At 40.6% G+C, this 23299-nt stretch overlaps 1 long non-coding RNA gene across 1 annotated transcript in view; it reads left to right on the forward strand.

Annotated features, from left to right (window-relative positions):
- LOC138811172 (uncharacterized) overlaps window positions 1-23299 on the forward strand; it is a 71297-nt gene that overhangs the window by 10862 nt on the left and 37136 nt on the right. The window contains exons 4-7 of the long non-coding RNA XR_011367328.1: window positions 3544-3623; window positions 4319-4784; window positions 6299-6441; window positions 11916-12111. This is a non-coding gene — a long non-coding RNA (uncharacterized lncRNA). The remainder of the gene's footprint in view (window positions 1-3543; window positions 3624-4318; window positions 4785-6298; window positions 6442-11915; window positions 12112-23299) is intronic.

The raw sequence follows: 23299 nt of genomic DNA on the forward strand, positions 1-23299 counted from the left end.
TCCACCACACTTTATCTTGTTCATTATTTAGATTATTGCTCTGATCATTACACTCTGATTGAGCGCCACAAGTGTCCTTGGAGCTTCCACAAAGTTTGGGTTGGGTGTCTTCCCACTCTTCTGGACTCCAGGCTGTACATGGGTCTGCTTTGGGGACTCATTAGCACTTGAAAATGAAATTGGCCTCATAAATAGTCATCCTCAGGAAACAACGGGCTCTCCCATTTTTATTTTAGTTGCATTCAGCTGAAAACCTCTTAGCTTGTATTCTTGTTTGAGGAGAGTTTTTTTTTTTTCCTCCTTTTTTCCTTCTTGCGGATCCTAGGGCTTGAATGCAGGGCTAGGTCTTAAATGCAAGGCCAGGAGATTTTGTTTGTTTGTTTTTTGTTTGTTTTTCCTCAAGGCTGGTGTTCTACCACTTGAGTCCCAGCTCCACATCTGGCTTTTTGGTGGTTATTTGGAGCTATGTGTCTCAAAGACTTACCTTTCTTTCTGAGCTGGCTGAAAACCATGATCCTCAGATCTTAGCCTCCTGAGTAGCTAGGATTTCAGGTATTAGCCACTAGTATCTGGCTAGGAGGTTAGTTTTTACCTTCAGAAAAAAAATCTCCATAACATGACTACCATTTATGTCTCTCTTTGGAACAAGGGCTCCCCTGTCCTTGTATTTGATCAAGATGATAATTTTCCACCTTGTACAGATAAGGAAATTGAGGACCATGAGGAGCAATCTCAAGATTGGTAAAAGTCAGAGCTGATATACATCTCCAAAGCTCTCCCCTTCCTATATTTCTTTGGTTCACCATTCTGGGCCTTCCCAGTGTGGTGCTCATGTTCACCCACAGTGGGCTGTCTGTCTTCCTCTGCTGCTGGCCTCTGGTGGAGAAGCTTGCAGAGGATGTGATGGTCTCCTGATTATACTCTTGTCTTCATTTTGTCACCTGGTGATCTGTTTCAGGAGCTGCCTGTCTATGGGCCCCCCTGTCCTCTTCCTTCCTTCCTGTCCTGGCACAAAGGAGCCACTCTTGGTACTAAGATTGCTGTGACATCAGATATGTAGAGAATCAGCCTATTGTCCATGTGGGGTCATAGATCTGAGGATACTATCCCTGACCTCTGGGAGCTCTTAGTGTTATCAGAGAAGAGCTGCCTTGTCCTCCTGGAGTCCCCTTCATTAGCTCCTTTTCTTTCTGCCCTTACAGGTCATGCCTGTTTCAGTAAGTAGTTATTATATGACAGGTCTCATGCTCACAGACTGCTATCTGTGACAACCTACTCATTAGGAGGTGAAATCATTGTTCCTCTTACCAGATAGGGAATCAATTGTTTAAGGGCTGGGCGCCAGTGGCTCATACCTGTAATCCTAGCTACTCAGGAGGCTGAGATCTGAGGATCATGGTTCAAAGCCAGCCCAGGAAGGAAAGTCCATGATGCTCTCATCTCCAATAAACCACTAGAAACCCAGAAGTGGCACTGTGACTCAAGCAGTAGAGCACTTGCCTTGAGCTGAAGAGCTGCGGGATAGTGCCCAAGCTCAGAGTTCAGGACCCCTGACCAAAAAATAAATAAATAAAAATAAATAAATAAATAAAAAATAAAGAATCATTTAAGGAAGGGGCTAAGAAAAAGAAAATACAGCTAAGAAAAAAAGAGAGCAGCAGAGATTCCTAATCTCCATATCTAATAGATATAAAAAACATTCAAAAAAACATTAAAAAAACAGATTGTACCCAGGTGCGGGTGGCTCACCACTGTAATCCTAGCAATTCAAGAGTCTGAGATCTGAGGGTCCTGGTTTGAAGCCAACCTGGAAAGAAAAGTCTGTGAGGCTCTTTATCTCCAATTAACCTGCAAAAAGCCAGAACTGGAGGTATGGCTCAAATGGTATAGCACTAGCCTCGAGCAGAAAAAGCTTAAGGAAGGGCTAGGAAGGTGGCTCAGTGGTAGAGCGCTTGTCTTGCATGCATGAGGCCCTAGTTCCATTCCTCAGCACCACATAAGTAATAAAAGAAAAAAGCCAGAAGTGGTGCTGTGGCTCAAGTGGTAGAGTGCTAGCCTTGATCTGAAGAGCTAAGGGACAGTGCACAGGCCCAGAGTTCAGGCCCCATGACCAGACCCAAAACAAAAAACAAAAACAAAAAAGCTTAGGGATAGTTCAGTCCCCAGTTGAGTGGGGCTCAGTGTCCCAGCTCTGAGTTCACTCTCCAGTACTTGCACCAAAATAGGAATAATATTAATAATTACTTAAGAAGGAACAGGAAATACTTAGGATGTGGTAGATGTTTGAATCCTGAAGCTCCCTGTTGAGTTGCCTTGTTTCCCTTGTAGTACTGTTGCAGTGGTGTGTGTGTGTGTGTGTACACAAGTAACCCTATTAGTTATTCTATTGTGACCATTAGGACCCATGAGCAAGAACTATTATAAGAAAACAGAAGTGTTGAACAATACGCTGTAAGCTACAACAGTAGATGGCCAAGCCAGATGGACCCCAGGTATCATTGATTCTGGACTGTGCACAGTTAACCAATCACAGACAGTATTGGCTCCTTGGTTAAACCCCAGAGAAAAAGCTGCTTTGCTAGGGATGCTGCAAGATAGACTGGCCAAGTGAATATCCTGTGTTAAAACAGGGAGAGGCAAGTCAGTAAGGTGAGGGCTATGCAATGCTCTGAAGGAAATGGGCATAAGTGAGAGCACCTGTCCTAAAGGGGCTTGTGGTATTAGTCTTTCCCCACACCACCATCCTAGAAGTTGTCCCTCAGCTTTTTGCTCAAGGTTAGCACTCTGCTACTTGAGTCATAGCTCCACTTCTGGCTTTTTTGTTGCTTTATTGGAGATAAAGAGCCTCATTGACTTTTCTGCCTAGGCTGGCTTCAAAGCATGGTCCTCAGATCTCAGCATCCTGATTAGGATTACAGGCATGCGCCATGGGCACCCATCTATAATGCTGTTCTTAATGGCAGTGGCAGTCAGACAGGGCCTTCATCCGTGTCTTATTATATGGTCTCATCCTCAGGCTAGAGTGTAGGGGACTGACTGGAAATCTCAGGCCGGGCCACAGTGACAATTGAGTGAGTTACATTTCTTGAATTTGGATGCAGGCCACCTGCTTTGCTTCTTGGGTTTCTGCTTTCAAGTGCTCTGCTGGACTATACCTGGGGTCTCTGGTGAGACGCCTGGGTGAATGTGGGCACTTTTCAGAATGGCTTAGAAGCAGCTCTTGGTGGCTTTGCAGCTTGGCTTTCATTTCTGGCATGACAGTGCATTGGGAAGGTTCTGGATCGAGTCAGGCTTAGCTTTGGGCTCAGTCTCTGCCACATGCTAGCTCTTTCTTCCATTCCAGATGAGTCACTGTCCATCTTAGGCTGCCCTGTCCTGTCTCCTCCTCATATACCTGTCTCTGACTTGGGGCCAGGGATCTGATGAAGAAATTCTCTTCAGACAAATAGAGATTCCCTGGAAGGAAATTGATCATGTAAAGCTGGTTTCTCCACTGGCAGTTGTTTAATTTTATTTCCCTTTCATTTTTCTTCCTCTTCTCAGGGATCACTGCCTATAAGAACTTGATAGCAACTAGACTTAGATGGTTAAATGTAAATTGGAGCTGGCTTCTGAAACTCCAGGTGAGTTTCTTCAGGCCTGGGAGATTTTTCAGAGCCCTATGCACCTAATGCATTTTAGCCTTTATTTTTATTTTTCACCTATATTTTTTTTCTTGTATTACTTCTAAATGCCTTTTATTTTCCCTTAGGACTCAAGCATAATTTTGGTTGCTTTTAGGTGTAATTATAGAAGGCCTAACTCATTTCAGTGAGAGGAAGATTTATTATTTCACATAATAATAACCACAGTGGGGCTGGGGGGTTATCCAGGGGAAGGGCGCACGCCTGGCACGTGTGCAAGGCCCTGGGTTCAGTCCTCAGCCCTGGAAAAAAAAAGAAAAAAATAATAACCATAGCACAAGGGAGACGGTAGAATTCATTAATTCAGTGGCTCAGTACTGTCTTCTTTTTTTGTCTTTTGTTTTGTGAGCCATGGGGCTTGAACTCTGGGCCTGGGCTTTGTCCCTGAGCAACTCAGCTCAAGGCTAGCACTCTACCACTTTAGCCACAGGGCCACTTCTGATTTTCTGGTGGTTTATTGGAGATAAGAGTTTCGCAGGTTTTCCTGCCTGGGCTGGCTTTGAACCATGATCCTCAGATCTCAGCTTCCTGAGTAGATAGGATTACAGGCCTAAGCCACTGGCACCTAGTCTGTCTTCTTATATTTATATTCCTACCATCTTTTGAATTGACCATACTGGGTATATTCTCCACAGGCTAAAGCTCATCATCCCAAGTTGGCTGTTGCAGCACCAGACATCCCATGTAAACACAGAAACCAACAGAATGGATGATGAGACAAAATTGGGATTTGTTTGCAAAGAGGACTGAGAAGTGACCACTGAGGTGGTATCTATCCTTGATGAGAAACATATACCTTTTCTCTTTTGCTTGACAGGTTAAGAACAAATATCTTGTCATGGCATAATGAGATTACATACTGTGCCCTCAACTATTATTTCCTCATTTTATTTCCTTCTGCTCTCTACACTAGAAGGCCAAACAAGACCACTAGCTATTGTCAGAACTATGTACACCTCATTTTTACCTCCTTGTTCTAGGCAGGCTGAGCCTGTGCCTGAACCACACCCTGCCCATGTGGCCTGCCCTGCAGCTGTAGCATAAGACAAAAACGGCTAGAGTCAACAGTACTAGCAGAGCCTCTCCCTTGTTCCCTCCCAAGTATGTATTTTGAAAACAATCTTTTTATTTTATTTTTTTAATTTAATTTAATTTTATTTGTGAACATACTGTACAGAGGAGTTACAATTACGTGGGCAGGATAATGCGTACATTTCTTACCAAGCATTGCAGCCTCCTCCTTTGTTTACCCTTCACATCCCTTCCCAGCCTCCCCCCTCCCCCCCAATCTTTTTATTTTTATTGCAAGATAAAACAGAAAATATAGCTGGCACTTGTAATCCTAACTCATCAGCAGGCTGAGATTTTAGGATTAAGTTTCAAAGCTAGCTTGGGCAGGAAAGTCTGTGAGCCTCTTCTCTCCAACAAACCATCAAAAAGCCTGAAGTAAAGTGGTGACTCAAGTGGTAGAGTGCCAGCCTTGAGCAAAACAGCTAAGAGACAGTGCCCAGGTCTTGAGTTCAAGCCTCAGAACTGGCACTCCCACTCAGGATCCATCCAGGATCCTGCTTTCCCTTGATCTGTCAGACCTCCTCTGCCTCCTCCAGTCTGTGACATTTCCACTGTCTTTTCTTTAGTATGAGCTTGACACTTTTGAAAAGGGCAGCTACTGATCCTGTGGGAAGCCTCCCAGTGTGACTTGGGTGGGTTTTTTTTTACTTTGGCTGGTCCTGGGGCTTGAACTCGGGGCCTGGGTGCTCTCTTTGAGCTAGTTATAGGCTATCACTCTACCACTTGGAGCTACAGCACCCACTTCCAGTTTTCTGGTGTTCACTGGAGATATGAATGTCACAGACTTTTCTCTCTGGGCTGGCTTTGGACCAACATCCTCAGATCTGAGCCTCCTTATTGGCTAGAATTCCATGGGTGAGCCACTGGAACCCAGCTAGGCATATATTGGTTTCCTTGTTTGTTTGTGCCTAATTTTATAACTGAATGAGAAAGCTCAGTTATGTCATATCAATTTCTGGTGTCTCATTGCCTGGATGTATCTTTGGTCATCTACTTAAGGTGATCCTTGCCAGTATTTTTCAGGATGAGGCCATTGTTTCTTACATGATAATTGGCAAATAACATGAGTCTATAGTTCAATTGTAAAGAGATTTTCTTCAAAGAGTATCTCTGTGCAGGTTTAGCTTAGGAAACAGATGGGAACCAGATGCTTTGCTTGAGATGGACATGGGCCAGGTTGGTATTCCAGCAAGATCTTCTGCCTCATCTCTAAATGGCCCAGCTTGTGAAGTGCCTCAAGTTCTGTTTGAGAACCTAGCCTGATGTTGGAGATTTGCCTATAAGCTTTTCTGCAAGATAGTTTCCTTCCAAACTGACATTCACAAAGTGAGTTAGGTTTAATATAAGCAACACAAAATGGAACTGGTATCAAGCAGCATTTATTTAGTGTCTCTGTGTATCTACTACTATGTTAAATCTAAGGACGGTGAAAGTCATAGTCTGTGTCCATGAATCCAGCACCTTTTCTTCAAAGTATGATCCTTTGAGCTCCTGTTCTGACACAATTGTTTAACTACATTGTTTTTACTGTTCTCTTTAAATAGATTTTCACCTGTGACACTCATCTTCAGTGAAACACCAAAAAAAATCTGGAAGTGGAGCTGTGGTTCAAGTGGCTAGGCCCTAGGTTAGAACAAAAAAGCTCAAGAGCAATGCCCAGGCCTTGGGTTCAAGCCCCAGAAATGAGGTAAGAGGAAATTAGCAGCTACTAGATAAAACAGAAGGTTAAGAGGCCAGAGCTAGAGTGGCTCAAGCCTACGATTATAACTACCTAAGGAAGTTGAGATCTGAGGATCCAGATTTGAAGCCAGCCCAGGCAGACAAATCGGAGACTTATCTGGGGAAGGTTTATTTAGAATGATGGCTCTACTGAAACCACTGAAGCAGTAGAAAACATAGATTCTCTTTTTTTCTCTCCTGTCTCCCTTATTCTTGTTCTTTTTTTCTTCTTTCTCTCTGCTTCCTTTCTCTCCTAGCACATGCTAGGCTAGACATCTAACCACTGTGTTTGATACCCAGCCACATGTTTGGATTTTTACATAATCCAATTCTCTCCAGGTGCCGGTGGCTCATGCCTGTAATCCTAGCTACTCAAGAAGCTGAGATCCAAGAATCAGGGTTCAAAGCCAGCCCTGTCAGGAAAACCTGTAAAACTCTTATCTCCAATAAACCACCAGAAAACCGCAAGTGGCGCTGTAGCTCAAATGGTAGAGTGCTAGCCTTGAGCTGAATTGCTCAGGGACAGTGCCCAGCCCCAGAGTTCAAGCCTCAAGACTGCCCAAAAAAAAAATCCAATCTCTTTACCTCTGAAAAGTTCCATTTTCCTTATATTTATAAACTTATACCTTTCTAGCTCCACAACTCCAGACTTCACACATTTACACTACTGAAGGATAAATAATGAGATGCATCTTTTTTAATGAGGGAAGGGGGACTCATCTTAAAAACCACAAATCAAAGCATCTTACTAGTCTGCTTAGAAACCTACTGCCTTTTCCCATTAAGTTCCATATTAAGAGTTAAAACTATCCTGAGCTGGGCATAGGTGGCTAATGCCTGTAATCCTAGCTACTCAGGAGTCTAATGTTTTGGGGGCCAGAAAATCTGAGATTCATCTCCAATTAACCACACACACACACACACACACACAGAGAGAGAGAGAGAGATAGAGAGAGAGAGAGAGAGAGAGAGAGAGAGAGAGAGAGAGAGAGAGAGAGAGAGAGAGAGAGAGAGAGAAACAACTTTATCCCATCTCATAAGCTCGACGAGCCATGGTGTTCAAGTCCCAGACCTCCTTTTTGCAAACCTCCTCCCCCTCATTTTTTTGTGCCAGTCCTAGGGCTTAAACTCAGCATCTGGGCACTGACATTGTGCTTCTTTTGCTCAAGATTAGTGCTCTACAATTTGAGCCACAGCATCACTTCTGGCCTTTTCTGTGTATGTGGTACTGAGGGATTGAACCCAGGGCTTCATGCATGCCAGGCAAGCCTCTATCACTAAGCCACATTACAATCCCCTTGACCCGTTTTTTTGCAGCATTTTTTTGTTTTTCTTTTCTTGGATTATTAAAATTTGTTAAGGCCTTTGCATTTGCTAGTTAGTCCTCCCTCACCTTCTCCTGCCCAATTCATATAACTAAACGTCCTTGCAAACACTTTGCTACTGGCCTGGACAGCCCTGTTCTGCCCATTTGGGCCTTGCCAATCAGTGGCTTGGGTAATCCCTGACCTCGGGATAGTTGGGAGGCTACTTAGCGCTCAGTACCTGTTGGAGGGTCAGATCTTCAAAAACACAAATGCAGATGGACACCCCCAGTCTCCTTTTCCCAGCTGACATCACTCCAGTGACTATGGTCAGCCAAACTTTAAACCACCCAGTTGGTGCCCAAACTCAATGAACCAGAGCCCAACCACTTCAGACCAAAGAAAAACCCGGACCCAGAAATATACCTGGCCAGACCCACCCCACAGGGGGAAGTATTTCCCAGGCATTGGGAGCACACTTTGTAGGCATCAGGAGTGGCTATGTGCTGGCTGGGTGCATGGTACTCCCCAAGTTGAGGTTGGCAGGAGCAAGTTGCTGGTAAGCCTTGATTGCTGAGAAGGGTAAAGGAGGGAAAAGGCAGCCTGATGGTAGGAGTGAGAGATACAAAGCATATGCATTTTGGTTCCTTAAAAATATGAATCCCTTTGGCTTATTTTTTCTTAATTTACTGGCATATTTCTCTTTTCCAATTCATCATAAAATACCCAGAAAACTTAGGAAACCATTAAATAATGCAATTGCACTTTCACCTACCTGTTATTTATTTATGTTTGCTGAGAGATGATGAATTTATTGAGAGTAGAGTATCTACATTCCTTCTACTAATAATATTAACAGTATAAACAATATAAACTCTTTGTCTTCCATCCTAACACATTCTAGATGATCTTTTATTTTCTTTTTTGGTTGGTCCTGGGGCCTGAACTCTGGTCTTGGGTGCTGTCCCTCAAGTCTTCAGCTTAGGGCTAGCACTCTACCACTTGAACCACAGTGCCACTTCGGGCTTTTTCTGCTTACGTGGTACTGAGGAATTGAACCCAGGGCCTCATGCATGCAAGGCAAGTACTGTACCACTGAGCCACCTGGCCAGCCCCTCTAAATGATTTTTAATCATGTAGATTCAAATTTAGATGGTGATGACCAAAGTATAGAGATTTCCATTGTTTCCTATTTCAGAGTATGTCTTAATATCATATGAAGTTAAATGAATTACATTTCTACAATGATATATTTTGTATGTATTATATAGTGCATGCATTACACATAGTATACAACACACACATACACACAAACACACACACACACACACACCTACAGCTTAGCTCCAAGGTATCTTAAAGTTGCCTTCTGATTTCATGCCTCGTGATTCTTTTTCTCTCTGGTATTTTAATGGCTCCAGGCAACTGGTATCATGTATACCTTTGAGCTTTCTCATGGATTGTTTTTATACCTTTGAACACTCTCTCTGGCATTTTCACCTGTCACAGTCTGATGTATGTCTCATGGCAGGTATTTGCAGATGACTATAGGGCTAATCAGTTAACATAAATGAGTGAATTGAATTCGAGTGCCAATTTTGAGGTGCAGGAGCATTGCCTAAAAGGACCAGTAGCTATTTGGCATGAAGTAGTTATTAACCAGTCACTATATAGCCTTTGTTGCTAGATCTTTCAGTTTTCAAGGGAAATTGGACACTTGCACTTTTGTATGAAGACTGGTTTTTAAACATGGAACTCATTTAAAAGTTTAGGCACTATATAGATAAATTAAAAACATCTCTAGGCTAGATTTGACACTCCAAGCTCTAGACTTGTGTTTGGTTCTTTGTGTATGAATCATGTCTCCTGATTCAAATGGGTGTTTTCCTTTCTGTTAGCATTTTTGGTATGTATCTTAATTATAGTAGTGTGCTGGTCTTTCTGCCTTAGTTGTTAATCAGTTTTTTAAATCTGTTTGAAACATTTGTTGTCATATATTGGCTCTTTCCTACATGTAATCCATCTCTCTATAAAATAGTTTATACATACCTGTGTGTATGGGTGAAGGAGGGTGAAAGAGAAAGAGAGAGAGCACAAGAGAAGAGTGAAGGAAAGAGGAGGAAATACATTTATTCTCTCATGGTATTTGATTCTCCTTCTCTTCTTCTGGAAGGAATTAGATTGGGTAATTGAATTGTTGCTTAAAAGTTGATCTGAGGTGCAGGGAATGTGGTTTAGTAATAGTGCTTGCCTACCATGCATGAGGCCCGTTGTTCAGTTCCTCAATACTACATACACAGAAAAATCCAGAAGTGAGGCTGTCTCTCAAGGGTTAGAGTGCTAGCCTTGAGCAAACAAAGCTCCAGGACAGTGCCTAGGCCTTGAGTTCCAGTTCCAGGACTGGCAAAAAAAATGTTAAAGTAGGAATTCAATGGATATAGCCAAATGGTGGAGCTCTTCCCTGGTATGTGTGGGGTCTTAAGTTCTATCACTAGCACTGTAAAAAAAAAAGTAAGTGTAAAATATAAGTCAATCGTCATCTCTTTTGTCACATCAAATGTTCCAATACTAACAGAATTTTGGTATATTTATGATGAATATTTTTAATAATAGCAAAAGGCCCAGAATAGTGTTTTATACTTATAATCCTAGACACTCCAGAGAAGGAGATAGGAGGATTAAGGTTTAAGAGCAGACCAAACAAAAAGTTAGTGTTTCAGAGATAGCAAGCATGGTAGTGTATGCCTGTAATCTCAGGTACTTGAGAGGCAGAGGTAAGAAATTCATGGTCTGAGGCTTGCCTAGACAAATTTGGGAAACCTTTTCTAAAAAACAAAAGCAAAAGGATTAGGGACATCTTTTGTTCCCTAGGGCCACCACATAAATAGGAAACAAAACCCTAAAAAACTGTTCTGACAGAAATATTTTTGGATAGATTAAATCTCTGGAAGAGTTTTAGTAGGAAGTGATTACTAAAGATTTTAAAGGATAGTCAGTAAAAGGGAAAATAGATAATGAACCTCCTCACAATGAAAAACTTGCTCAGGGAAAGACTCTAGGAAGAAAGGAAAAAGATAAACTATAAACTAGCGTGAAATATTTGCAAGCCATATAGTAGAGGAATTAAATCTCCAATAAACAGTGTTCTCAAGTCTCTGTAGTACATAATGATAAAAACCAAAACACAATGATTGGATAATGACCAAAAGATACAAATAAATGTTTCACTGAAGAATATATATTCAGCAAATAAGCACATAAAAGGATGCCTTTGTCCCAGCCGTTAGAGGAATGCAATTTAAAAGGCTCAGTGAGGTACCACTACATACCTATTTGAATGGTTCAATCAAAATAGTGACAACACAAGGTTGATCAGAATTCAGGGGAACTTGATTATTCATACATTGCCACTAGGAAAATGAAGTGATAGTTTACTTGGGAAAAGAATAGAAAAATACCTTGTTTTGAGACAGTACTGTGGATTGAGCTCAGTGCCATGGCACTATCCCTGAGCATTTTGCTCAAGTCTAGTGCTCTACCACTTGACCCACAGTGCCAGTTTCTGTTCATATGTTACTGAGGAATCAAACCCAGGGCTTCATGCATGCTAGGCAAGCTTTCTACTGCTAAGGCACATGCCCAGCCTAACAGTAACATTTAAAACTAAACTGAGTAGCCCAAGAGAAAGCTTTGGTTCCCATAAACACCTATACATAAGGTTTCTGAATCATCTTATTTCTGTGATAGTCCCAAAGTACATTTATAGCATGGACTATTCAGAAACAATAAAAAAAGTCTTAATACAATAGAAGTTGGTCTGGAGGGACTTAAATGCTGTGTAAAAAATTCTTAACAAGTGGCATGCTATGTAATTTCATCTATACTTCTTGAAGTGAAAGAGTTTCAGTTGAAATCTGTTGAAATCTGAAGATTGGTGGATTCTGCCACAATGAATTATGCTTCAGTTATGGAAGCTGTTATTAGGAGAACGTGGGGGAAGATCTGTGGGATCTTGTCTGTATTAATTTACTAATGTTCCTGCCTGTGACTCTGTGAAAGTGTCAAAAGATTTAGACAAATAATGTATACTAAAAAAGCTGACCTCAATCACTTTTTTCCCTTGGGCTTTCTGATAAAGATGATCCTTGAGACTCCAGTGATAACTGAAGATGGAAACTGGGAGTCAGTGGAGAATTCTGAGTCTGTGAAGACTAATGAATCTGTTGACCAACATGCCAATCAAGAAAGTTAATGGAAGCTGTAGTGCCCAGTTGAAAAGACCAGATGTTGGGTCTTCCAGGGACCCTGAGACTTCAGAAGTTCTCCCTTTTCAGGTATTACAGACAGCCACTGACTAGAATCTCTATTTTTTTGTGGGTCATGGGGCTTTGAGCTCTGCGCTTGGGTGCTGTCCCTGTGCTTTTCAACTTAAGGTGAGCACTCTACCACTTAAACCACAGCACCACTTCTGGTTTTCTAATGGTTTATTGGAGATAAGAGTCTCATGAACTTTCCTGCCTGGGCTGGCTTTGAACTGTGATCTTCAGATCTCAGATACTCAGCCTCCTGAGTAGCTAGGAAAACAGGTGTGAGCTTCTGGTGCCCAGCTAGAATCTCTATAAAATATTGGGATTTAAAAATATTGGGGTTAACCTGGTACCCCTGGCTCACACCAGTAATCCTAGCTCCTGAGGATGCTTAGGTCCAGATGAAATGCAGATTCAATTTCCAACTAAATTTCAGCAAAATGCTACACTAGAGGTATGGCTCAAGTGGTAGAGTGCCAGTCACGAGCAAGCAAACCAAACGTGTGAGGCCCTGGTACAAGGAAAAAGAAGTTGAGGTTAAGAGACTCGAGCTCAATGCTAATTTAGGATTGAACTTCTTTACTTGTTTTTACAACCATAAATAATAGTTTTTCAGTTCTATAAATGCCATCAGCAGTAATTACCTTTGCTGCATGGTGCCTACATGATGAAAACATGCAAGTGTCTGTCAGTCAAGCAGTGCATTAAGCAAATATTATTTGGTTCCCCATACTTTGGCTAATAATTAGATAACTTACGTATATTATACTATTGCTCTCTAATTTTTCATACTTTCTTTCTTTTTTTTTTTTTTTTTGGGTCCGGTCGTGGGGCCTGAACTCTTGGGCCTGGGCGCTGTCCCTCAGCTCTTCAGCTCAAGGCTAGCAGTCTACCACTTGAGCCACAGCGCCACTTCCAGTTTTTTCCTTTTTGCTTATGTGGTGCTGAGGAATCGAACCCAGGGCCTCAGGCATGCAAGGCAAGCGCTCTACCACTGAGCCACCTTCCCAGCCCTTTCATACTTTCTTGTGTCTTCCCTCCCCCGCTCATTTACTGGGACAGTAGGAAACTTTCCAAAGATATATCCCAGGCCAGATGGGGATATTGGGGCACCTGGAACAAGTCCTTGCTCTCCTCAGGCTCAGCTACATTAGCCACTGTGTGTAAGATCATCAGTCACTTCATGACTGTCTGTGTTCGTTTACATTGTTACAAGGGACTTTGTTAATAAATCTCCTTCTACATTTGTTCAAGGGATTTATTGTTTGAAGACAAGTGATCATGAGATAGATGATAGACATCGCATGTAGAATTGTTAGCATTTTCTTATTAGAATGAAGTCTAGGAATTGCTATAAATGTCTGTTCTTTAGTGATGTTGTATCAGAGTTTTTGTATAAAAAATGTTATACTAAGGAGATATTTCCAAGGATTAATAACCCTAATTGTTAAAAATAAACTGTCTTATAGCTATCATGATTTTAGACACATGGACTTTGATATTACATTTTTGAAATTTAGTTTGTTTAGTTTGGGTAATAAAGAGCAACGCATTTTGATTTTTCTTTAGGACAAGATACTTCAAATATCATTGAAAAGGCAGAGACTTCCCTTGGGATCCCTAGTCCCAGTGAGATTTCAGCTGAAGTCAAACATGCTGGAGGTCTATATATGGAAACATTAAGTCCTAGGATACTTTGGATTCAGTAGCTAGCTTGTGCAATTTTGATACTAAGGACATGGGGACATTCTACTGGTGTGGTGTGTTGTCTTGTGAATCCAGCTGCCAGTTAGAGATCTGTGTCTTGGAACTGCTCATATCCCTCTACTCTGCCTCTGAAGTAATTTCAAGGACTTCTATGTATTAAAATTATATTGTCATATATGTTGAATATAAGAATTGCTTAGCACTTTGTTTGGCAACCAGGGCTAGGTGAATTTAAATCTGTCAGGACCAAAAAGTATTTTTGTTCATTTAGGGCTATTTTTTTGCCTTTTGTTCTTTGTTTGTTTGATTGTTTTTCTGCCTTTTGTTTTTTGATAACTGGGCATTGAACCCACGTTGTTGCACTAGCTAGACAAGGTTTTGCCATTGAGCTGAGGTACATTCTAGCCTTTTTTCTATTTTCTTTTTTTGCATTTTCTTGATCTACTGAGGGGCATCTGAGTTGGTTCCATATCTTAGCTATGGTAAATAATGCTGCAGTAAACATAGTTGTGCTGATAGCTTTAGGATGGTCTTGTTTGTGATCATTTGGGTATATGTCCAAAAATAGGATTGCTGGGTAATAGGGGAGCTCTATGTAGTCTTTTGAGGAACCTCTATACTACTTTCCAAAGTGGTTGAACAAGTTTACACTCCCACTAAAATGCAGTAGGGTTCTGTACATATCCCCTCCAGCATCTGTTGTTATTAGAGTTCTTGATTCTAGCCATTCTAACTGGGGTGAGGTGGTATCTCAATGTTGTTTTGATTTGCCATTTTTTTATGGCTAGGGTGGTTGAGCATTTCTTGATGTGTCTATTGGCCATTCTTATTTCCTCTTCAGAGAAGTTTCTCTTTAAGTCTTTAACCCACTTATTTATTGGGTAGTTGTTTCTTTGAGGATTTATTTTTGGAGGATTTGATTTTTTGAGTTCCAGGTATATTTTAGATATGAGACCCTTGTCTGTTGTATGGCTAGTGAAGTACTTCTCCCCATCCATGGGCTTTCTATTGATCTTGCTAACTATGTCCTTTGCCATGCAAGAAGCTCTGCAATTTCATGCAATCCCATTTGTCCAATCTTTCTTTGATTTGTTGTGTTTCTGGGTCTCTTTTAAGAAAAATTTGGCCTGTGCCAAGGTTTAGTCTTGAAAGTTTGTATTGATCAAAAGGAAACCTGCACTTCTAATCCATATGGAAAAGTTTTGAAAAACCAGTTTGTTTTCTTCATCTCTCATAGCCCTTATTGTTTCTCATTTAATACTCTGTGCTCATCTCTATCATTTTTCTCTGGAAGGAGATTTATTCTACCTGTCTTTCTCCATCTTCAGAGTTATATTGTGTCTTGGCATACATACCTATCAGATACTAATAGGTTCCACTATCACTACTTGTGAATACCTAAGAGAGAACTGGATTGACCTACTTTCGGGTCCATAGTGCATGGGTCAGTAGAATGAAGAGATAACTTCATGGGACATGGCAAATTACTCCATATATGAGGCACTGTTCTTAATGATGCTTGCATAAGTGAGGCTACTTTGTCTGTGACTAACACACTATGTGTTTAAAAATGAATTTATTTTTCTCCCTGAAGAACTCTACAAATAGAGTATTGCATGTTATTTTGGCGAATGTAGGGGCCTGGTATCTTCACTTTTATTTGTTGGGTTCTTTATGATTTTGTAATTGTTGTCAGATCATGCTGTGAGTGCAGGTATGGTATTCTCAAACAGATAAGCTCAAATTCAGGAGTTACAGAGACAGGAAGTTTCATTTCTCCTCATGCTCCCAGCAGCTAGAATGGTTTAATGTCTAACTCTGATGCTTTGAGATGTTGGAAGATTAAAGTGTTGGCATTTTCAGAAATTTTTATCAGGAATTGCTTTTAGTGGACAAGGAAAACAGGAGTTAGAAGTATGTTTGGATAGTAAACAGCAGTGATTTCATAAGACTTGAAGGATATTTGTCATTCAGAGCCATGTTTTAGAAGGGGAATAAAAATCATGGAGAACCCTGGGAAGAGTGGCTAGTATTAATGTCTTAAAAAGTTAGAGAGTTAATGGATCATGAATATGAAAATCTAAGGAAAGGAGATAGGGAGAATACACCTTTTTTTATACCTTTGAAGACTAGCATGGAGAACAGAATTTAGGTTGTGTTTACTTGTGTCTCATGAGTAGAGAACTCCCACTACTCAGTGGAAGTTTTATGGACTTAGATTTTAGTTGAATATTAAGTGTACCAGAATAGAATGGGTGGCTTTTTCATCCTAACGTCTTTCCCATCTAAAATTTCTAAGCATTAATTTCACTGTGAAAGAAAGTATACCGGAGATGGGTTTTTTTTAGAAGTTTGAGATAAAAGATACCAATGAAATCACTTGGTATCTTTTTTGCAATTTTGTCATGTTCCTTTAAGGATGTTGTCTTCTGCTGTGTGTGTGTGTGTGTGTGTGTGTGTGTGTGTGTGTGTGTGTGTGTGTGTGTGTGTGTCTGTGTCTGTGTCTGTGTGTCTGTGTGTGTGATGTTCCTGGAGCTTGAAGTCAGGGCCTGGGTGCTGTTCCTGACCTTTTTGCTCAAGGCTGAGTAGCTAGGATTATGGTTATGAGCTAGGATTATGGTTGTGAGCTACCGGTGCCCAGCCTCTTTCTTTTTTAATGTGTATGTTCTGGCACTGGAGCTTGAATTCCGTCTTCACAGTCTACCTTGTCTCCCTCCTCCACAGCTGGCACTTGAACCCTGCCTCTCGTTTTTGCCGGATAAATAAATGGAGATGAAAGTCTCACAGACTCTTCTGCCCTGGTGGCTTTCCATTGTGATCTTTAGATCTCAGCCCAGAGTAGCTAGGACCATAGGCATGAGTCACCAGTGACCCTGTCCTGCTTTCCCAATTCAGATTCATACTTAAAAACTTTTTAACTGTTACTAAAAGATACGGGTTACAGTTATATAAGGTGGGTAAAGAGTTCATTTCTTTTTTATCAGTCATGGACATGAACTCTGGGCCTGGGCGCTGCCTCTCACCTCTAGAGCTCAAGGCTAGTTAGTGCTCTACTACTTGAGCCACAATGCCACTTGTAGTTTTCTGATGGTTTATTGGAGATAAGAGTCTCACAGACTGGCATTGAAGCACAATCCTCGGATCTCAGCTTCCTGAGTAGCTAGGATTACAGGTGTGAGCCACTGGTGCCCTGCTAAGAGTACATTTCTTTTTGGACAGTGTCACCATTTCCTTCTCTGTTAAGCTTGTTTAGAGGGAGTCTAGTGTGGACTTCAATCTTTTTTTTTAATTTTTATTTTTTTATTGTGATTGATTACATAATTTCCCCAATTTCACAGTATTGTGGGATAGTGATGCTGTTAAAGTCACAAACACATTCTAACTTTCCTGGAACAAATCGTCTATTACGGTATAACATTTATGAGTTCTATGAGCTTTGTGATACAGTCATTTCTTCCGCATTGGGTGGTATGTACATTTCTTTTGTTTTGCATAGTATTAGCTGTTCCCTCTTTCCCATTTGTTTCCACCCTCCCATAATTGCCATTAAGTTGCTTAGTTCATTTTGGTCAATGTCCTGTGCAGCTGATGGGTCCCGCTGTTGTATGTTTTTCCCTGATTCCCTCTAGTTCTGTGTCATCTTCCTGGTTCTCCTCTGGTGTACACATATATACCATACATGTGATCAGCAGCATGGAGTTATTTAGTAGTGGTTTGACCAGATGAGTGGAAGTTCTTTGTTTCTTTTTTTTTTTTAATTTAATTTTATTTTATTTGATAACATACTGTACAGAGGGGCTACAATTACATGGGCAGGATAATGCATACATTTCTTACCAAGCATTGCAGCCTCCTCCTTTGTTTACCCTTCACCTCCCTTCCCAGCCTCCCCCCTCCCCCCCCAATGATACCCCCCACCCCTCCCCCACACCGACATTGTAAAGTTGGTTTTGACATGACATTTTGTACTTCTCATTGTTGCAACAGGTCCACCTGAATCCTTAAACGACTTGTTTATCCCCATCTCCTCCACATGTTATATTGACATCAAATATAGTGAAAGCGGGGGTTACACTGTGGGGGAGGGACATACAAAGCAACAAAGAAATAATCTTATAAATGCATTACAAACACATGCATGAAAGAAACGAAAACATTAAAATACATATTTAAGGGTTCATTTTCCTAATATCACATTATCTGACCTTTTCCGCTTGACTCATACCTATACTAGATATTGCAAATAAGGGAAACCATGGGACCTATGCTTCTTTGGGCCTGGCTTACTTCACTTAATATAATTTTTTCCAAACCTTTCCATTTCCTAACAAATGGGGAAATGTCATTCTTTCTGATGGAGGCATAGAATTCCTTTGTGTATATATAGCACATTTTCTCGATCCATTCATCTACTGAGGGGCATCTGGCTTGGTTCCATATCTTAGCTATGGTAAATAATGCTGCAATAAACATAGTTGTGCTGGTAACTTTAGTGTGGTCTTGTTTGTATACATTTGGGTAAATGCCCAAAAGTGGGATTGCTGGATCATAGGGGAGATCTATGTGAAGTCTTTTGAGGAACCTCCATACTGCTTTCCAAAGTGGTTGAACAAGTTTACATTCCCACCAACAATGAAGTAAGGTTCCTTTCTGTCCACATCCCCTCCAGCATCTGTTGTTGTTAGAGTTCTTGATTTTTGCTTTTCTAACTGGTGTGAGGTGATATCTCAATGTTGTTTTGATTTGCATTTCTTTGATGGCTAGGGATGTTGAACATTTCTTCATGTGTCTATTGGCCATCCTTCTTTCTTCTTCAGAGAAGTTTCTCTTTAAGTCTTTCACCCACTTATTTATTGGGCAGTTGTTTCTTTGAGGATTTGTTGTTGGGTGGTTTAATTTTTTGAGTTCCAAGTATATTTTAGATATGAGACCCTTGTCTGTTGTATGGCTAGTAAAGATCTTCTCCCAATCGGTGGGCTTTCTATTGATCTTGCTAGCTATGTCATTTGCCCTGCAGAAGCTCTGCAACCTTATGCAATCCCATTTGTCCAACCTTTCTTTGATTTGTTGTGCTTCCGGGTCTCTATTCAGAAAATTTCGGCCTGAGCCAAGGAGTCCTAGGGTTTCTCCTATTCCATCCTGTAATGTTTTCAGAGTGTCTGCTTTGAGTTCAAGGTCTTTGATCCATTTGGAGTTGATTCTGGTGCAGGGTGATATATAAGGATCTAGCTTTAGTTTTCTACATGTAGTTAACCAATTTTGCCAGCACCATTTACTGAAGAGGCTGTCTTTCTTCCATTCTATTGTTTTAGCTTCCTTATCGAAGATTAGATGGCTATAGGTCTGTAGGTTCATTTCTGGGTTTTCAATTCTATTCCATTGGTCCTGAGGTCTGTTCTTATGCCAATACCAAGCTGTTTTGATTACTATGGCTTTATAGTAGAGTTTGAAATTTGGTATTGATATTCCTCCAGCAGTGTTCTTTCAGTTGAGGAGCGTTTTTGCTATTCGGGGTCTTTTATTGTTCCATATGAATTTTGGGATTGCCTCTTCTATTTCCTTGAAGAATGAGGGTGGAATTTTGATAGGTATCGCGTTGAATTTGTAGATAGCCTTGGGAAGTATTGCCATTTTCACGATGTTAATCTTGCCAATCCAGGAGCATGGGAGGTTTTGCCATTTTTTAAGTTCTGTGTTGATTTCCTTTTTCAAGATTTTAAAGTTTTCATCATAGAGGTCTTTCACTTCTTTGGTTAAGTTAATTCCTAGGTATTTTATTTTTTGTGGGGCTATTACAAATGGAGTTGCTTTCCTAATTTCAGCCACACTTTTCTCATTGTTGGCATATAGAAAAGCCATTGATTTTTGGGGGTTAATTTTATACTCTGCTACTTTGCCAAAGTTTTGAATCAGCTTGAGTAATTTGGGAGTGGAGTCTATGGGATTCTTTAAATACAAGATCATGTCATCTGCAAAGAGGGAGAGTTTTATTTCTTCTTTCCCTATTTGGATCCCCTTTATGTCTGCATCTTGTCTTATTGCTGTAGCTAGGCATTCTAATACTAGATTGAAGAGAAGTGGAGAGAGTGGGCATCCTTGTCTTGTTCCTGAGTTAAGAGGAAATGGCTTTAGTTTTTCACCATTGAGTATAATGCTGGCTGTAGGTTTGTCATATACAGCCTTTATTGTATTGAGGAATGATCCATGGATTCCTAATTTTTCCAGAACCTTCATCATAAAGGGGTGTTGGATCTTGTCAAATGCTTTTTCTGCATCTATTGAGATTACCATGTGGTTCTTATTCTTGCTCCTGTTGATGTGATGAATAATATTAATTGATTTGCGTACATTGAACCAGCTTTGCATCCCTGAAATGAATCCTATTTGATCATGGTGTATGATTTTTTGGATGAATTGTTGAAGTCGATTGGCCAAAATTTTGTTGAGAAGTTTTGCATCAATGTTCATCAAAGAAATGGGTCTATAGTTCTCTTTCTTTGATGAGTCCCTGCCTGGTTTTGGGATGAGGGTTATGATGGCTTCATAGAATGTGTTCTGTAGTGAGCTTTCTCTTTCAATTTCATTGAAGAGTTGGAGGAGTATTGGTGTGAGCTCTGCTTTGAAGGCCTTGTAAAATTCCGCTGTAAAACCATCTGGTCCTGGACTTTTCTTAGCTGGGAGGTCTCTTATTGCTCTTTCTATTTCAATGCTTGATATGGGCCTGTTAAGCTGGTTTAACTCATCTTGGTTCAGTTTTAGCATGTCAATATTTGCTAGGAAAAGGTCCATTTCTGTCAAGTTCTCAAACTTACTAGCATAAAGTTTTGAGAATTATTCCCTTATAATGTTCTGAATCTTGGTTGTTTCCGTGGTGATGTTTCCATTCTCATCTCTGAGTTTATTAATTTGGGTGTGTTCTCTCCTTTTTCTGATAAGGTTTGCTAAGGGTCTGTCAATTTTGTTAAGTTTTTCGAAGAACCAACTCTTTGTTTTGTTGATTCTTTCTATAGTTTTTTTGGATTCTAATTCATTTAATTCTGATTTAATTTTGATTATTTCTTTCCGTCTACTGGATTGGGGTTTATCTTGCTGCTCTTTTTCAAGGAGGTTTAGATGTGTCATTAAATTGTTAGTTTCAGATCTCTCCAATTTGTTGATGTAGGAGCTCAGAGCTATAAACTTGCCTCTGAGTACTGCCTTTGCTGTGTCCCAGAGGAGCTGGTAATTTGTGTGTTCATTTTTGTTGAATAGCATGAACATTTGAATTTCCTTTCTAATCTCTTCCATGACCCACTCATGATTCAGCAGTGTGTTGTTCAGCCTCCATGTGATACCGGACTTTCTTTGGTGGCTTTTGGTGTTGAGTTCTAATTTTATTCCCTTGTGGTCAGAGAGAATGCAAGGTATAACTTCAATGTTTCTGAATTTAGACGTTTGCTTTGTGGCCTAAAATGTGGTCTATTTTAGAAAACGTTCCATGTGCTGCTGAGAAGAACGTGTATTCTGATGCTGCTGGGTGAAATGTTCGGTAAATGTCTGTTAAGTCTAGTTGATCTATGCAGCTGTTTAGATCTGCGGTTTCTCTGTTGAGTTTTTGCCGAGTTGATCTATCTAGTGGGGAGAGTGGTGTGTTAAAATCCCCAACAATTAATGTCTTTGGATCTATATGGGATTTGAGGGAAAGTAGTGTTTCTTTGATAAATTTGGGTGCTCCATTGTTTGGCGAATAGATATTTAGAATTGTAATATCCTCCTGAAGGAGAGATCCTTTAATTAGTATGTAGCGACCTTCTTTATCTCTTCTCACGAATTTTAATTTGAAGTCTATTTTATCTGATATTAGGATTGCAACTCCCGCCTGTTTATGAGGACCGTTTGCTTGGTAGATTTTGTTCCAGCCTTTAACATTGAAAATGTGTTTGTTTTTACGGGCAAGATGTGACTCCTGCAGGCAGCAGATAGAAGGGTCTTGTTTTTTAATCCAACTAGACAGTCTATGTCGCTTAATTGGAGAGTTCAGTCCGTTAACGTTAAGAGATAGGACTGAGAGGTATTTGGGAGTTCCTGTCATGTTATCCACCTTCTTGGGGGCTGCGAAAACTGGGTTCTTCCTAAGGTTCTTGGATTCTCAGTTTGGGTGCAGTTTCTTGGCCTTTGTTGAGGTCTTGTTGGTTTTCTATGTGTAGGACATCTTTAAGAATCTTTTGTAGGGTTGGTTTGGTGGAGATGTATTGTTTCAATTTTTCTTTGCTCTGGAAGGTTTTTATTTGGCCTTCAGTTATGAAGGAGAGTTTAGCTGGGTACAGTATTCTTGGTTGATAGTTGTTTGTTTTTAGGGCATGGCATACGTCATTCCAGGCTCTTCTTGCTTTGATTGTCTCTGCTGAGAAATCTGAGGTAATTCTAATTGGTTTCCCTTTATAGGTGATTACCCTTTTCTCCTTGACAGCTTTAAGGATCTTTTCCTTGGTCTGGGTTGATCCTGTGTGGATTATAATGTGACGGTGGGATGTCCTATTCTGGTCTGGTCTATTTGGGGTTCTAAAAGCTTCTTGTATCTGAATAGGCCTATCTTTTTGTATATTTGGGAAGTTCTCTGCTAGGATCCTGATAAACAAATTTCCTAGACCATTAACTTCTGTTTCTAGGTGCTCCTCTACACCCATTATCCTTAGATTGGGCCTTCTGATGGTGTCTTCCAGGTGTTGGATAGACCTATCATATTTCTTGGACTTGTCTTGGATGGTTGTATGTTCTTTCTCTATAATATCTAGGCTGTCTTCAATCCCTGAGATTCGATCTTCTGCATGGTCTAACCTGCTGTCAAGACTCTCTACTTTGTTTTTTATCTCTTTTCCTTCTAATTGGTCAGCTTTGATGGCTTCAAGTTCTTTGTTGAAGCTCTGTTTTAGGTCTTGTATGAATTTCTTTACTTCCTTAATTTGGTGTTCAGTGTTTGTTCTCAAATCACTTAGTTGATTGGTTATGGTTTCTTTGGACTCCCATTCCTTCTGTTGGGTTCCATTCAGCATTCCCTTTGTGGTCTCCGTGACTTCCTTCAGCTCTTTGTTAATGGATTCCATGAATGCCTTTAGTGATCTTTGTGTATTCTCTACCTGGTCTCTCAATTCCTGAATTACTCTTTGATTAGCTTCCTCCCGTCTGTGGGATTCCTGCAGTTCTCTTTCCTCCCATTCGTGGGATTCCTGCAGTTCTCTTTGAGTGTTCTCTGCCTGCTCACGCCATTCCTCCCTTTCTCTTTGAGTATTCTCAAGTTGTTCACGCAAATCCTGTATCAGTTTTTGAGTACCATCCTCACGCTTATGATATTCCTGTATAAACTTCTGGGATGCCTCCTCTCTCTCCCTATCACGCTCATACAGAGTCCTTTGTACATTGTCAAACTTCTCATTTATCATGTTTGCTATTAGTGTTTGTAGAGCTATTTGGGAACTCTCCTCTGGATTATTCTTTATCTGTTCTAATCCCTGATTATCAAGATTGGGAA

This window comes from Dipodomys merriami, unplaced genomic scaffold (genome assembly GCF_024711535.1).
Source record: "Dipodomys merriami isolate MVZ:Mamm:240054 unplaced genomic scaffold, mDipMer1.0.p SCAF_1043, whole genome shotgun sequence".
Classification (NCBI taxonomy): domain Eukaryota; kingdom Metazoa; phylum Chordata; class Mammalia; order Rodentia; family Heteromyidae; genus Dipodomys; species Dipodomys merriami.